General features: G+C 42.6%; 1 protein-coding gene across 2 annotated transcripts in view; it reads left to right on the top strand.

The window, feature by feature from the left end:
* The window catches only part of LOC144792385 (aldehyde dehydrogenase family 3 member B1-like), a 277000-nt gene that overhangs the window by 47234 nt on the left and 212571 nt on the right, over positions 1 to 17195 (top strand). The gene's annotated exons all lie outside the window — the stretch shown is intronic.

The raw sequence follows: 17195 nt of genomic DNA, 5'->3' as shown, positions 1-17195 counted from the left end.
TTGGACCAAGGGGTTAATCTAAATAGAGATAGACCAGACCTGGCGCTATTTTGGAATTAGTTAGACCATTTAGATATTATTTAAACTGTTATACTATCCAATGATTATACCTCTTGGTCCGCTCAAGGTGTGTGGTGCGACTGAGCTGCGCATAAATAGCTGAGTCTGGACCCCATAGATAAGAGCAACAGGGATGGCATAGATCGAGAGGTTGTTTCATCTATGGAGGTCAAATGAGGATTTTAAAAAGTAAAAAAAAATAAAAAAGCTAACAATTTGTAGTGTCTGTACCTAGACAAATCAGAATCACTCCACACATTTTTTAGGTTTAGCATGTACTTCACTTTTGCCAAATGGCAAACCTTATTTTTTATACTTACTTTGATAGACTTTGGGTCTGCCTTCTTCAGCCATCAGCTTCTTTTTATAAGCAACCTTCAGCCATTGGTTTCAGACCAGGGGTCTCAACCTTTCTTGTAATAAGAGCTACTTCTGTTAAATGAAAATCACCCAAACTACTAATATTATAAGTATTGTAACACTGACCACGCCAGACAAGATTACATAAGTGGACACCATTTGCAAGAGTACAAGCAGTGATCGTCTCAGTTTTCCAGGCGTGGTTGTCAGCAGTTATGTAATAAAGGCTTTATCAATGTAGAATGCCTCTGTGAGTAATGCATTAACAGCCATAGCAGTAATACCCCTGATATCAAGGTATTAATATTAGTAATAAGTCCTCCCAACACCACATGATTTATTACTCCAATATAAGCTTTAAATATATTTTGAAAATTCAGCCATTTTTCTCCAAACATCTGTCTGTGTTCTGAAAATAAACACATTTTCATCTTGAATACATGCTTTCAATTTTGGTGTACATATATTAATTCAACCAAGCAAAAGCTTATAGTTTTGTCGGCTAGATTGTACACAGTAGAACTACATATTGGTACCTGGAGAGCTACCATTAGCTCACGGGCTACTCATTGGAGGAGCCTGCTTTAGACATGGTCATTTACATCGTGGATGACCAGCAAGAATATTTAAGTCTCACTGTTTCTCAATTGGCTCGTTGTGTGTCGATTTAGATACCGTATATAGATTTACCGATTTAATGTCCTTATATAGGTACAATTCACATTGCCCTTATTTAGGCATAGAAATCCAGCCCTTATTTAGGCATTGTTCATGCTAACCAAATACAGGCATTGTCAACTACATCCGTTCATCTTCGTCACAACGAGTTCTTGAAAAACCGGACTCTTAAGCCTTTAGGACTTCCCCATGCCTGGATATTGATTTCTCCAAGAACTCATTTATTATGCATGAACATCTATTCCTTAGGCGTTCATTCATGACGTTCTTATGCCTTGCGGAAGGCTGATCGCTTGTGTTTGCACTATGTTTTAAATGTTTTTTTTTTTTAAAACCGACGTGTTGCACTGCACTTTATTTTTAAAATTGGGGAAGTATTACCGCTGCAGCTACAGCTGGCGCTGACTCTCTAGTGATCCCCGGTGTCCCCCTCTGCTCAGCCAATCACAAAGGGCGGGCGCGGGGACTTGGGCCGGGAATCGGTATTTGAATGTGCTTTGACGCGGGAGCGGGCCCTCTGAAAACTGTGCCGCTACCTTGCGGAAGGCGGATCGCCTGTGTTTGCACTATATTTTAAATGTTTGTTTTTTTAAACCGACATGTTACACTGCACTTTATTTTTAAAATTGGGAAATTGGGAAAGTATTACCGCTGCAGTTACAGCCAGCGCTGACTCCCTAGCGATCCCCAGTGTCCCCCTCTGCTCAGCCAATCACAAAGGGCGGGGGCGGAGACTTAGGCCGTGAATTGGTACTTGAATCTCCAATGGCGCGGGAGCGCAGCAGACGTGCGCAGAGGGCGCGCCAAAGGCAAGCCCGTCTGCGCCTGGACGGGGCTAGGGGCTAGGTACCCTGCCCGAATCCTCAAATTCTCCTCAGAGCAACTCCGAGGGCTCCACCGGGCCTCGCTCCCACTAAATCCTGCTATTAAAACGTGTCTGAGCAGGAAAAACATCTATCAGACATGCAAAATTTTCCCAGAAATAACCACTTGTATTGAGCAGAAAGCTGATGTTACTCCTCCCAAGCGTGTATATTACTTAAACATACGCTCTCTAGTCAAACATCAGATAGAGATATTCATGCTACTGGCAGCTGATCGAGCTGACATTCTGTTCATAACAGAAACCTGGCTGACACCTGACTCTACACCTGACATCTTGGCTGCACTGCCTAACGATTATTATATTCTCCATGTGGACCGCCCACCTGGTAAATCGGGTGGGGGAGTGGCTGCAATTATTCATTGCAACCACAAATTTACAGCAGTCTCTTCTCTGAGTCTTGTGGCGGTGGACAATCTGGTTATCAAGCTGGAATCAAACTTAGCCCCGCTGATATGCATTGTAATCTATAGGCCCACTCAGCACGTGCCTCTATTTTCCCTCCTACTGAGTGAGCAAATGGCGAACATGGTAACAAATCACACCAATATTATTTTAATTGTCGACCTAAACTACTGGTTTAATGACGCACTTGGCGGTTCCCACTCCAAGGAACTCACAGACCTACTAACTAACCTTAACTTCACTCAGCACCTGTCCTCAGCTACACATAGTAAGAGTCATATACTTGACCAAGTCTGCACCACAAATCTCACAGTATCCGCCCCCACGACCCTGCCGTGCTTATGGTCTGACCACCACCGTATAACATTCTCGGTAATAGTACCTTCCATTACTAAGTCTCCCTCAGATGAGGGGGGCATGATAAGAAGTTGGGGTACCCTTAATAAAAAGGAATTCAGAAACTCATTAGCCAGCTCAACCCCAATGCTCAATCAGGATATCGATCTCCATGAAGCACACATCTCATCATGGCTCCTAACCGCCACCGATATGTTTGCTCCATCTAAGAAACTTAGACTAAACCGTCGGGCTGATGCATACAAATGGTTCTCTAGAGAACTAAGAGAACAGAAGTTAGCACTCCGACAAAAAGAAAGAAAATGGAGACTAAATTATGCTCCTGAAGACCAGCTCCTCTATGCATAGGCGCAGAAAGATTATAAAAAAGCTATCACTGCGGCAAAGGCAGCTAATTTCTCCACTAGAATATTGAATTCCCGCAATAAATCGAAGGAAATCTTTTCAATTGTGAATGAGCTATCAAATGCCGACAGTGTTGCCGAAGCCCACTCAGCTCTGTGACAACCTGAACAATTTCTTTTTCAAGAAAATCACCATAATTAAAGCCAGCATTCCATGTTCTAATCCCAGCAAGCCACTTCCGGACATATCCACAAAGGCTCTATCATTGGAACACTTCCCAGCCATCAGCACCCAGGCTTTCTTGGCCTTACTGTTCAAAGTAAAATCTGGTTCGCCATTGGACTGTTGCCCTCCACACATCTTGAAAGAAATCTTCTCCGCTCTTCCACAGCCTGCTGTATCTCTTCTGAACGCATCGCTGCTACAGGGCTGTGTCCCTAGAACATTTAAAGATGCAATCGTGGTCCCTCTCTTAAAAAAATCTGGTGCGGACCCATCAAACTCCTCTAATTATCGTCCAATATCCCTGCTCCCCTACCTAGCCAAAGTATTGGAAGCCCACGTGGCCAAATGCCGATCTAATTTCATGGAACAATCTGGTTACTTGGACCCCCACCAGGCAGGGTTTCGTCCTGCCCACTCCACGGAGTCATTGATAGTGGCAGTATTAGATGACCTACGTGGCAAAGCATATTTAGGTATCCCTCAGGCCCTGGTGCTCCTGGATTTATCCGCCGCGTTTGACACGGTCGACCACATGATACTGAGGGACCGTGTCAGACAGGCAGGTATCCAGGGCCCTGCCCTTAATTGGATTGAATCCTTCCTAGAGGGTCGCACTCAAGCAGTACGCCTGGCCAACTTCATAGCACGTAAGTTAACCACAACTTGTGGGGTTCCGCAGGGCTCATCTCTTTCTCCCCACCTGTTTAATCTCTACCTCCTTCCTCTGATAAAGTCGCTAAAGGACAGGAATGTGACTACATTTAACTATGCTGACTATCTTCAGCTCACATTTACCATAGACAATTCCCCAATTCAATTACCAATTTCCAGGAAAACTGTGTTATACATCCGCCTTTGGGTGGATCATAATCACCTGAAACTCAACCCAGGTAAGACCGAGGTGCTACTGATAGGGGGAAGCCTGATCTTCTGGGGCCCTCACTATTGGCCAGCGGAACTCGGTCCCCCTCCAAAGCCCTCTACCTCTGTAAAAAGCCTCGGGGTGACTATAGATAGAGACTTATAACTAAAAACACATGTAGGTGCAGTGATATCTACCTGTTTCTTTCAACTGTGAAAGATACGAAAGATCAGCCACTTGCTCACCCATGCAGCACTCATACAGGTGGTGATAGCAATGGTACTATCCCATCTGGATTATGCCAACTCGATCTATTTAGGGATGACACTCTGTCTGACTAAGCGACTCCAGACTGCAAGACTGATCCACCAGCAACCTAGGTGGCAATCTGCCAGACCTCTCCTAAAAAGATTACACTGGCTCCCGCTGCCTCAATGGATTGCCTTCAAGACAGGCTGCTTAATCTTCAAATCACTAAATAGTCAGAGCCCCATATTTATCAACAATCTATTATCCAGGTACACCCCTACCCGTGTTCTTCGTTCAAAACATCTTCACCTACTAGCTATCCCTAAATTCAAACGGAAACGACAAGGAGACTGACGATTCGCGTACCTGGCTCCACAATTGTGGAACTCACTCCCCTTTGAGATCCAGTCATGCACAGAACTATTGAGTTTCAGAAAGCTGCTTAAAACATGGTTATTTGAACACGCGCATGATTAATGCCTCTCTTTGGCCTCAACCAGTTACAGAGTAGCGCCATGAAACCTCTTGGTGTACGCGCGCTTTATAAGTCCCTTATAACATTAACATTCACTTGCCATGGCAAAGCACGGTTCGGCTGCTTACTTGCATGACACGGCTTGCCACGGCAAATTCGGAAGGACGTCAAATCCCCGCCTGACGCACTGACCAGACGCTGTCATCCTCCTTGCCGAAAATCCAGCTCCAGTGTTTTTGATTCCCCTTGCAGGGTGTTAGAGATCGAGTCCCTGAAAGAGATTCCAACCTCTCTCATTCTAAGGTATAGAGCAGACTAGAACCTAGAGAAACTATTGGCAACTCTTGGCAAAACTAAACTTTAGCTAAAACTAGACTATAGCTTAAAACAGCACCTACTTCTTCCCTCGTACTACACTTAGGTTAGGTAAACTGGGGTAGGATTATTTTAGAAGCACCAGTTGAGTATTTTAGCCTGTGTTATTTGTGTATGTATTTTTATGAATGTATGTCATAGCTACAGACCATGCTATTGCAGTACTATTTTATCCTACTACTAACGCTGTACATATTATACTTCGCATTCTGTCTTTCGACTGTAGCAGTTCATATCTCTTGCATGAGAAATAAGACTGTTCAATAAACCCTTTTATTGAAACGCCTTTCTCTCTATTTCTGTGCAACTCTGTAGAAACGAGGCATGCACGATTGACTGAGTGAAGCTGTAATCTATTGTTTCCACGATTCTGAGATTGTTCCGATTCTAAGGGAAATAAAGTTGTCCTGTTTATGCAGTTGTCCGAGACTAATCCCTTCTTGTTTATTCGAGAAGTTCCTAGTGACCTCTGAGTTAGCTGGCACACACAAGTAATTAAGTTTAATGTACTTGATCGAACATACTGACCTCAGTCCTATGTCAAAACTATAGTGTATATTATTCCAATGCGCAGAGCCTATCGGGGATATAGGAACTACACTATAGGCTCTTTGGGTGTGTCCTTCTGCTTCACGTGGAATGCATATGGGACTATTTTAAATTAATTCCTGGCCAAAAACGGTATTTTGGGACACGCACTCCTTTTTGTTGGGTTTTTACTCGAGGGTATATATAGGTGGGTGGTGCCCGTGGGGTTGAGCCCCCTGTACCAGGGTTGAAAACAACTGAATTGATTGCACTGTTCCCTCGAGAACAGTGTCTCCCCAGAGACCACAAGGTACAGCGAATTCCACAAGGCCTACGGATATCCCTAAAATCCACGTTGTGTAAAAACAACGCACGGTTTACAGAGAAATGGTTCGCAATACTTAAGTGTTCTCTTGACCTTATTTTATTAATTATTGAAGAATTAGCAAAACTCATTGAAGATTTAAACAAGGAAACGGCAGCACTCAAGGATGAATTAAACACCATGTTATCCAAGGAAGAATGGGATCAGGTGATTACAGACATCAACAAACAATTGGATGTTTACACTAAGGAGATAAATGACCGAAAAGTCAGAAAATTTAAAAGGGATTCTACTGACTATCGCACTGGAGAAGTATACAACTGGGCAGATATATATGCCCGTAGACGTCAACAAAAACCACAATACAAATCATCAGACGAAACAGCATCTGATGATTCTCAAACAAACAGAAGAACCTTTGCAACTTCAAGAAACATTCAAAGATCAAGAGAAGAAATTCAAACATCAGACTCTAGTGGACAACAAACAACCTCTCCTTCAACCGCCACAACTTCTTCTTCTTTTTTAGAGAGAGGTCATGGACGCCCAAAAGAACCCAGAGGGGGAGAAGCCGGATCAGGAAGAGAGCAACCAGTGGAAAGTATTGCACAAAACACCAGGAGTCACAGGACTTAGTTATCTACATTTCGAGTCATAACATCAGTAAATTCCAATTACAAACCTTGCAAAAGGGCACATCTTTTGTCCCGACCTATCATTCTAACTTACTTGAAATTCAAATTTGTGTATATAAATTCTTGAGGAACTTACGCTTGAGACACTTTTTTTCCAATGTTGTAGAAAGACCTTTAACAAATACAGAACCAGATAAACTTATGGGACTCAGGAACCCAAGTAGATTCATACCACCGGTAAGTCACAAGGTACTTGACGCCTTCGAAAAAGTGGTCAACCAAGATATTATAAAAGTTTTCAAAGCTCCCAGATCCAAAAAAACTAACATCACACAGAAAGAGAGGCAAGCCATACAAAATCTGGCAGAAAACAAAAACATAACAATACGACAAGCTGATAAGGGCGGCGCCCTTATTATCATGGACACGGATTTTTATGACAGAAATGTCAATGATACAAACACATATATGAAACTGAGTGGAGACCCTACCAACGAATACAAGAAAGTTTAAACGACAATCATCCAAAAAGCAATTGACACAGGAGCCATCGGAAACAAAGAAAAACAATATCTGATCAAACATAATCCATCCATACCGTATATCTACATGATTCCTAAAATACACAAACACCCAACAACTCCACCATTCCGTCCAATCGTTTCTACAATCAATTCTATCCATGAGCCCGTTGGAAAATTCATTGATAAACATTTACAACCACTAGTACAACGAATTCCCAGTTACATAAAGGACACCAACCATTTCTTGAATATTTTGGAAGAACACAAGACCTCATTCACAACCGAGATGATCTTAACCAGTATAGATGTCAAGTCACTATACACCTCAATTCCCCATGATTTGGGATTAACAGCACTGGAGAACATCTTACTCAACAGCGATTTGGATGAAGATTTAAAAGTACTAATTATGGAATTAATGCATTTCACATTATTTCACAGTTACTTTCAGTGGAAAAATGAATTTTATGCTCAGTGCAACGGAACTTCCATGGGAAATTGTGCCGCACCGGCATATGCAAATATCTTCATGCATTATTTTGAAACTGAGTACATTCTATCCAAACCCTCATGGAAAGACAATCTTATACTGCACGAAAGGTACATTGATGACATCTTTTTATTGTGGAAAGGACAAACCAATCAACTGATGTCAGCCATTCAAGAACTTAACAACATCAATGACCGGATACAATTTACACACAACGTTAACGACAAACAACTGTCCTTTTTGGATGTACTGATTATCAAAGAACAAGACACAATACATACCACAGTATTCCAGAAACCTACCGACAAAAACAATCTTTTACACCATCAGTTTTCACCAACAGTCATTGAAAAAACACCTTCCATTTTCACAATTATTACGTGTCAAACGCATAGCTTCCTCTCAAAACTTGTATGAAGAACAAAAAGAACACATGATCAAAAAGTTCAAAGATCGGGGATACCCAGAAGCCACACTGGAACTAGCAGTAAACAGAATAGCATCGATGAACAGACAACAACTACTAACATCATCCACCACAAGGGAAGGGCAGAGATCGGTGTTCATTTCCAAATACTCAACAAGAAGTCACAGCATCAAAAGAGTCATCTTAAAACATTGGCAGTTACTGGCCCTCGAAGAGGATTTCAAGGGCATTTTCACCTCAAACCCCAGATTCGCATATGAAAGGACTAGAAACTTAAAGGAATTGTTGAAACCCAAATCCACTGAGTCTCCAAAATCATACAAAGGTACACTAGCTTGTCATAATTTGCGGGAATTGTAATTCCATCATCAAAGGCAATGAAATAAACCACCCATCGAGTGGGATCAAAATCAAACTAAAAGTGAACGGTACTTGTGACAGTACCAATTTGGTCTACATGTTGAAATGCCCATGTGGCCTCCCCTATGTGGGCAAAACATCTAGAAAAATAAAAATTCGTCTAACTGAACATCGCAGCAACATTAGACTCAAATCAACAAAATCTACAGTAGCAGTACACTTCAATGACCATCAACACAATCCCAGTCAACTCAAGTTTTGCATCTTGGAAATTGTACCAGTATTACCAGGAAGAGATAATGATCAATACCTTCTAAGAAGAGAACTCTATTGGATACATAGACTATCATCTACCGCCCCTAGAGGGCTCAACGAACGCTTGGAATTCAGCTGTCACCTATAGACTATCTAGGACTTTTGAACTATCCTATTAACTATTGAAAGAATGTACCAAATATCCTCAATTATATCAGAATGCTTTATTTAATTCAATTGAATTCATTTTGACTGTACAGTTATGTCATGCCAACATCTGGGTTAAAATTCATGTGCTCATCCATATTTGTCAGTAGTACACATTTTACCAGTGCATAACACAATCGTCACCACCTCTCGCACAGAATCGATCTTTAGTCGCGGGTTTTTTCCGTGTTTACACACGTGACCAAGCGTTTACCTATCGGATACCTTGAACTAGGTATCTCCCCGCACAAAGCCACACGAGCCAATTATATACTCTGTTTCAGAGTAGGAGTCACGTGACTCATCGCTACCATTTAGAACGCGGAATCTCTGAAAGTGTTCAACGTCGTTGAACGGAAGGACACAGAACGCGCTGATCAGATTATTTTGGTAAGCCTCGCAACTTCGTAAAGCAACATTTTTAGTAAGTTTTACAGCATAATTCGCTAACCATCGAGCGCTTTTGTTGATTGAATTCCTCACCTTATGTTTTTAGGCTTGTTTACACACGCGGCAATTTCCGTGATCGGAACATCAGTCACAGGTTTGAACAATTTCAGAGAGCACTCATGTCACTTGGTTACCACATCCACACGATTGTACCAAAGTACTGACAGTATTTATACACACCCTGAACTCCCAGCATGTAATACAGTCACGATCACGTTTCATTCTTCTAAAATAGCACGATTCACAATGTAACTATGAATTTATGATCACGTTTTGCTTCAGTTGTTTTTATTCTTAAGTAGCAACAATTACAATGTGATCTCTCTCTCCCTGCATGCTCACAAAGGTTGATTTATGAATAAGTTGTACAACAAAACATGACAATGAGTTGTTATTTTTGAAACTGTGCTTGATTACCTTACAGGAGTGCACATGGCCCCTGAGGAAGGGCTACAGCCCGAAATGCATTGGGCCAAATGAGCTAAAAGTTACCTAAACATGAGAATTATCATGATACCAAAGGAACAAAGATCAAATTAAAAAGACAAATTGAACTTTGCTCAAGTGTTTTGAAATATTTTATTGAACTTGACAAAAAAAAAATGCTCTGGGGAGACACTGTTCTCGAGGGAACAGTGCAATCAATTCAACTATTTTAAATTAGCCAGTGAGCAAGAGTTCACAAAAGTATCTGAAAAATGGATGCTACAGAAAGTAAAGCAGCTCTTTTTATGTCTGGTATTAGCCGTGACCTTTGATTTTACTGAAATTATATATGATTAACTTATTTTTATAGGCTTTCGTTCAGCCCTCTTCATCCATTGTATTGTTGTATCCTTCACATTTTCTTCTACTACATACAGCCATGTGCAGTGTCAGCACAGCTTTGCAGACAGTGAGCATTATTTTTTCTGTTGTCCATGAACATGTAGTACGTATTATTTATTTGTTGCTGAAGCAATCCCTTTAAAAAAAATGGTACTCTCTATTGGTAATGCTTGGTGTAGTGCTGAAAGGTAAGCGCTGCTGTGCTTAAGGACAATTGCATATTTTAAAGTTGCTGTTTAAATTGATGGATCTGCGCAACCTGGTCGCGCTTTTATTTTAGACTCTATAACTGCCCAATTTAATATTCGAGCTGCGCAACCTGATCGCGCTGTATTTTATATTTGCCCATTTTTAATTTCTTGGTTCTCTAGTTGCCTTAATTTCGTCGTGCCTATGTGGGGGAAAACGGGGCTTTCATAGGACATTGCTTGCACGTTAATAGGAGAATTCCACCGCTGTTACAGCGGCACTTTAGCTGCTTCTGTGTGCGAGGGGACATCTTGGGTGAGGTAGTGCCGGCTGCCGCGGACATCTTTGTTAGCAGGCCAGCTGCTGTCCGACGCGATAGGCTTACAGGAGGCCATTTAAACCTACCAAATGCAAGCGCGCAGCGTACGTGCGCCGTGGGCGCGCCGGAGGCGAGCCCATCTGTGCCCATCCGTGACCAGACGGGGCCCGGGGCCAGGACCCCTGGCTCGCGTATCATCTACGACAGAGGTGAGCTACTGGAAATTAATCTGATTAATACGTCTCTTGCGGAAGGGAGTGTGGCCCTACTTCAACAGGAGGGGTTGTGGAGAACTCCGGAGAAAGGGCCCGGAAGGCTCCATGCACCTAAAGCCGAGGTCTTGCACTACGGGCTGCTAAATACCCGTTCCCTCCAGAAACACTATGGAGGTGTGTTTCCCTACTGGAGGATGGGGATTTTGATGTGTTAGGAGTTACGGAGACGTGGCTGGAGGATTCCTCGCTGCCGGATCTTGTGGCCGCTTTACCGGCAAACTTCTCGGCTCTATATTGTAATAGAGTTGGGGTGAAGAGAGGTGGAGGGGTGGCACTCTTGTTCGCTGATCGTATGCGAGGAGAAACAATCCTGGCAGAAAATTTGGGAGGAGCAGAGGTGTTGGGCGTTAAACTGAGGATAGGGATTGATTGCTTGTTAGTCTTGGTGGTGTATCGCCCCCCCATGGGCCTTGCCGGAGTTCTCAGACCCGTTTTTGAAATCAGTGCAGGATCTGCGCTCAAGGTATGATAATATGGCTATACTGGGTGATTTTAACTATCACTGGGAAGTAACCCCGAAAGAAGGCCAGGCCAGCCAGATTGATGAGGCTTTATCGTCAATGGGGCTAGCCCAACAAGTGAAGGGGCCGACACATGTGAAAGGGCACACGCTGAGTCTTGTGTGGACGTCACTTCCGGCACGGGGTTCGACGATCACGTTGCCGTGTGTCTGGTCGGATCACTATTTGGTGAAGGGGGCTATCCGGATGATTCTACAGAGAGCGAAACCGGTGGAAGGACAGAGGGTGGTGAGGAAATGGAAGAACATCAAGGGAGACAAAGTGGTAGCACAGCTCCTAGCGAATCCACCCCAGCATCCTCTGACGACTAACCCGGATACTCTCTGTAGTAATTTGGATGAAAGACTCCGTAGGGCGATCGATCATGTGGCGCCAGCACGTAGGGTCAATTTAGTAAACAGAGGTGCTGGATCCCCTTGGTATAACGACTCCCTCAGGGAGAAGAAGAGGTTTCTACGTAAGGCGGAGAGAGCTTGGCGTAAAGCCTATGACACTAATACGCGAAGGCTGTATTTGCTAGAATTAGCAACGTACAAACGGGCAATAATAGCCAGGAAGGCCGAGTTCTACGAGGAAAGGATCACCACGGCCAAAGATCCACAAAAAGAAATCTTTAGAGTTCTAAATGAACTCAGAAAGATAAAAGAGCAGAGGCCGGAATTTACTCTTGAGGACTGTCAAAGATTTCAGGATTTTTTTACCAACAAAATCACTGACATCATCTCTGAAATTGCTCGCACTCCTGTGCATGCCTGCTCCATACAGACCACCTTGGCCAGGAAGCAGGTGGACAGACCTCTGGATACTCTACCCTTGATTGCGAAGGATAGACTGGCATTGCTTCTAGGGCGAGTTAAGTCTGGCTCGCAGGCTGACCCATGCCCTCCTGAAATATTTAAGCTGGCCATGCCAGGAATAGAAGAGGAATTCTTGGCCCTCCTGAATTCATCCCTAGCATTAGGCAAGGTTCCGTCAGCTCTTAAGGAGGCACGACTGATTCCTCTGTTAAAAAAAACAGGGGCAGACGTAAAATGCCTGAAAAATTTCAGGCCTATCTCCCAGATTCCTTTCCTCGCCAAAGTCCTTGAGCAGCATGTTCTGTCTGACCTGTCCGACCATCTGGAAAGGAATGGTTTGTTGGAACCAAACCAATCGGGCTTCCGTGCGAATCACGGCACGGAGCTGGTCATGCTGTCTATCATGGATGAGCTTAGGAATAGGGCTGATGGGAAGATGCCTGGTGCCCTGGTGTTGTTAGACCTCTCCGCGGCGTTTGACACCGTGTGTTATAAACAACTTCTGTCGCGGTTGAGGGATTCCGGCATTCAGGGCACAGCCTATGCCTGGTTTGCTTCTTTCCTACAAGGGAGAACGCAAAGAGTGCAGCTGGGAGAGCTGCTCTCTACCCCTACCCCAATTTCTTGCGGAGTGCCGCAGGGGTCGGCCTTGTCGCCCCTTCTATTCAATATATACCTTCAACCATTGATTGCACTCCTCAATCAACTGGATTGTCAGGTGTATAATTACGCCGACGACACCCAAATTATTATCCAATTGGATGATGCTCCTGGGTCGTCAGCAAGGCTGCAAAACATTCTCAAGAATACAGCTAATTGGATGTCTCAGAACTCCTTAAAAATCAACCCCGATAAGACGGAGGTCCTACCAATCACCATTGCGGGCAATCCTTGGCACGACGGGTTCTGGCCAAGAGAACTAGGGTCGCCCCCAGAACCTGCAACGGTCCTAAAAAGTCTAGGCATTCAGGTGGATGACAAACTATCCATGCAGAAGCAAGTCACCATGGTGGTGGGAACATGTCGGTCTTCTTCGGCAACTTAGGAAAATCGCGCCACTCCTGTCCTTTTCCACCTTGAGGCGGGCTGTGTCCGCAATGATATTTTCAAGGTTGGACTACGGCAATTCGCTTTATTTAGGCTTGCCTCAAAAACTTCTGGACAAACTTCAAGTGGTAATGAATGATGCTGCCAGGCTCATTTTTAAGAAGCCAAGGAGTTCGCATGCGTCCCCACTTCTGCGCGCTTTACACTGGCTGCCAGTAAGGCAGAGGGTGCTCTTTAAGGGGCTTTGTGTTGCTCACAAATCGCTCTATGGAAAGGCGCCAAGTTACATTAAGACCCGCCTGATTCCATACAAACCGGGTAGGTCGCTAAGATCTTCTGAAGCAACTCTCCTGACCCAACCACGATTTAGACTGGCCACAGTGGGTGGTCGCGCCATCTCCAACACCCTCCCAGCAGCCTGGAATAATCTACCAGTAGATCTGCGGAAGGAATCCAATCTGATGACTTTTCGGAAGAAGTTAAAAACTGTTCTCTTCCAGAAAGCCTGGGATGGGCTATAACTTTCAGAACGGTTTCTTAGGAACTATGCTGTGCTTACCTGTCAAGCGCTTAGGGACCCCTGGGTTATAATGCGCTATATAAGTCGAATAAAATAAAATAAAATAAATAAATAGATCTGCTGTTAATAAAGATATGTTTCTTGGCCATGCACATTAATCACAGGTATGAGGTTTCAGGCGAGTTTCCTTGAGGATTCCAGTTTTTTTTTTCCTAGGACTCCTGGCTTTGATGTTTGTCTGTTGACCAGTCATTTTGGATGCTTTCACATACGCACTCCTTTTGCCTAAATTGCGGAGCCATGGACCTTTAGGCGTACGATGTTTTCTTTCCAATTTTTTCCCCAAGTAAGAATGTATCTGTTGAGTGGGATTAACAAACATTATTTTGCTGTTTAAAATAATGTTTTAAGCTCCATCACATACTGGTCTTTGTGATGTTTTTATGAGATTTCTTCAATCATTCTCCGGCTATGGAATCATTCTAAAGGACCACATTTGAAACCACGTAGAAAGAAGCAACTCTTGCCAAGCGTAGGGTATTGTGCAACAAGCACAGCCTAATTTAATTGTTTTTAGGTCTATCTGTACAGCCTGTGAGACCTATTGTAACAAATTCTTTAAAATATGCATAGCGTGGGCATTTACTCTACTCTGAGGGATGTTTCTTGGGTCTGGCTTTAAACACTGCTTCCTGCATTCCTCTTGCTACTATGGGGTCGATTACGATGGTATGAAATTCACTCACCTTGTCTCCCCCCCGTGATAACTGTTGATCAGAATTCTTCTCATTTCCTGCCTCATCGCTCCCCACTCGCCTTACTGTCATACTGTCACCCCTCCCACTTCTCCTGAAGCATGTATGCCATATCTCACACCCCCTCATTTCTTTTCACCCCTCTCTTTGACAGAACCTCAATCCTAGATCATTCTCCCTTCAATCCAGAGGTTAATTTTAAAAGAATAAGTGCTGGGGCCTAAAGGTTTTCTTCAAAAGCCTGATCCTGGTGCAATTAAATGTAACTTGCTGAATACCAAGGCTGTGTACAGTTGATTCAACCGTACGTCTTTCATCCACCACCAGACACCTTATGCCCCTTTATATCACTCTTGTATATTCTTTTTTTTAATTTTTTATCCCTGCTTTTTCCCTTTGTCATGGTTTTTCCTCCCCCTTACCTCCTTATGTGCATTTATCTCTTTTGCTCTGGTTTAAAGTGTGATTAGTTAAAATAAGTGCCAGTGCCCAAAAATGAGTGCTGGTGAGTCCCACCCCCAACCACCGGCTGAAATTGAGCACCGCTTCAACCTCCTTAATAACCACTCTCTTTTGCAGGCCCATCACTCTCCTCTCTTCGCTTTCCACCCCTGCCTGCCTACACTGATCCCCCCCATGCTCGCTCTCCCCATCTCTTCGTTTCCCTGCCTTCCTAAACATTGTCCTTGTGATCGCTTTCTCTTCATCAGTTCCCTGCTATGCCTCTCTCTCTCGCCCCGGATCCCTCGCACACACTGATTGATGGCTGCTGCCTTCCATATTCAAGGAAATGGCAAAGGACTCTTACTTAATTAACTAAAGCAGTTCTTTTGTTTGTACATGTAAATGGTGCGACCTATCTATATGAGGGTGACTTCTTCCAGCTCATACTGGAGATGCAGTCAGACCCTTATATGAACGAATTACATTTTAAATCCACCTACTTGAACCATCATCTTGGAACGTAAACAAAGTACCTGATCACCGGGTGGTTTACAAACCGAACCAAATGCTAGACTCAGAATAGGAAGAGGTGTGGTGTAATTGAAAGTTTGTGTTTCTTGTATATACCAGTTGGGTGAAGTGACTGATAACATTTGTTTAAAATTTTTTCTTATTAAAGATGAATTTTAATCACATATTTGAGTACATAAGTATGTGTAATCTGCATAAATGTGTTTTCTTACGTTTCACTATTTCGATAATACATCCACAATTCTTTTATTTTTAGTTCAAAAGAAAGTTTATTTTGAAGAAATACATACATAATTAATAAAAACTACAATGCGCTTAACAATAAATGAGTTAATGACTTAATAAACAGTCAGAAAAATCCAAACAGTTGCATGTGTGAAAAGTGAACAAGCTATTAACAGAGGGAAAGTCAAAGGGAAATAATATAATACTAATATAACTATATATATATATATATATATATATATATATATATATTATATATATATATATTGAAGGATAGCTTAATAACAATATAAAGAAATATGAGCATATTAAAAAGTAATGTCTGTAAAATAGGTGTAGAAAAGAAAGATAAAAATACAATGTGTAGTAGACTATTCGTTCATGGAGGTTTGGGGACTTCTTCCAACAGTGGGTGGTTTTGGGTGAATGTTTGAGCGGAAGCATCTAAGTAAGTAGTTATGGGGGACCATATATGTTCTCTTTTTGATGAGTAGGGATAGAGGGCAAATGTATGCATGATCAAGTCGATGGTTATAACAAACACAATACCACCAAGCTTGAAAAGAAAGTTGTGTGGATTGTTTCCAATTTTTTGTGATTTTGTTGGAATGCAATTGCAATTAATAAATCTACAATGTCTGTATTACATGTGATGATTTGCCAATGTTAGGAGAGTGTGCCTAAGAAAATGTTCATAGGAGGAAAGGAAATAGGAGTGTGAAAGATTGTATTGATTTGATACCAAACTTTCAACCAGAATTGGTGGGTGGGACATGAAAACAGCATATGAAAGAAATCTGCATTTAAAGCATTAGATGACCAACAAAGTATGTTTAAACGTATGCAAAGACGCTGGAACAAACATGAGTCTGTTGTATAAAAGAAAAGTGTTTGCGTTGTACTAGTCAATCTTGAGGTCTTACGAACTTTTAGCCATAATTTATCCCAAAAGGTAGTGGACCATGAAGTGTGAAAGTCTCGTTCCCACTGTAGTTCAATATTGGTTTTATTTCTGTGTTCTGGGAGTTTGGTGAGGAATTTGTAGATAGATGAAGCACTTGATTGGCACTTAATATGGGAAGGATATTATGTTGAGATATTAAGGGGCTGTGATCTTAAATTGTGCAGACAAAAAAAAATACTGATTGAATCGATGCCTTAAATTTAAAAGAATATGATTTTGGAAGGCCATAGAGTGATTGTGCTTCAGGAAAGGTAAGAAAGGTATCATTTGAGTAAAGATGGTGAACTCAAAGCAGACCTTTGACT

The sequence above is a fragment of the Lissotriton helveticus genome, chromosome 11 (assembly GCF_964261635.1).
Source record: "Lissotriton helveticus chromosome 11, aLisHel1.1, whole genome shotgun sequence".
NCBI classification, from domain to species: domain Eukaryota; kingdom Metazoa; phylum Chordata; class Amphibia; order Caudata; family Salamandridae; genus Lissotriton; species Lissotriton helveticus.
The sequence above is the reverse complement of the archived record's forward strand: the minus strand, read 5'-3'. Positions and strand labels throughout refer to the sequence as shown.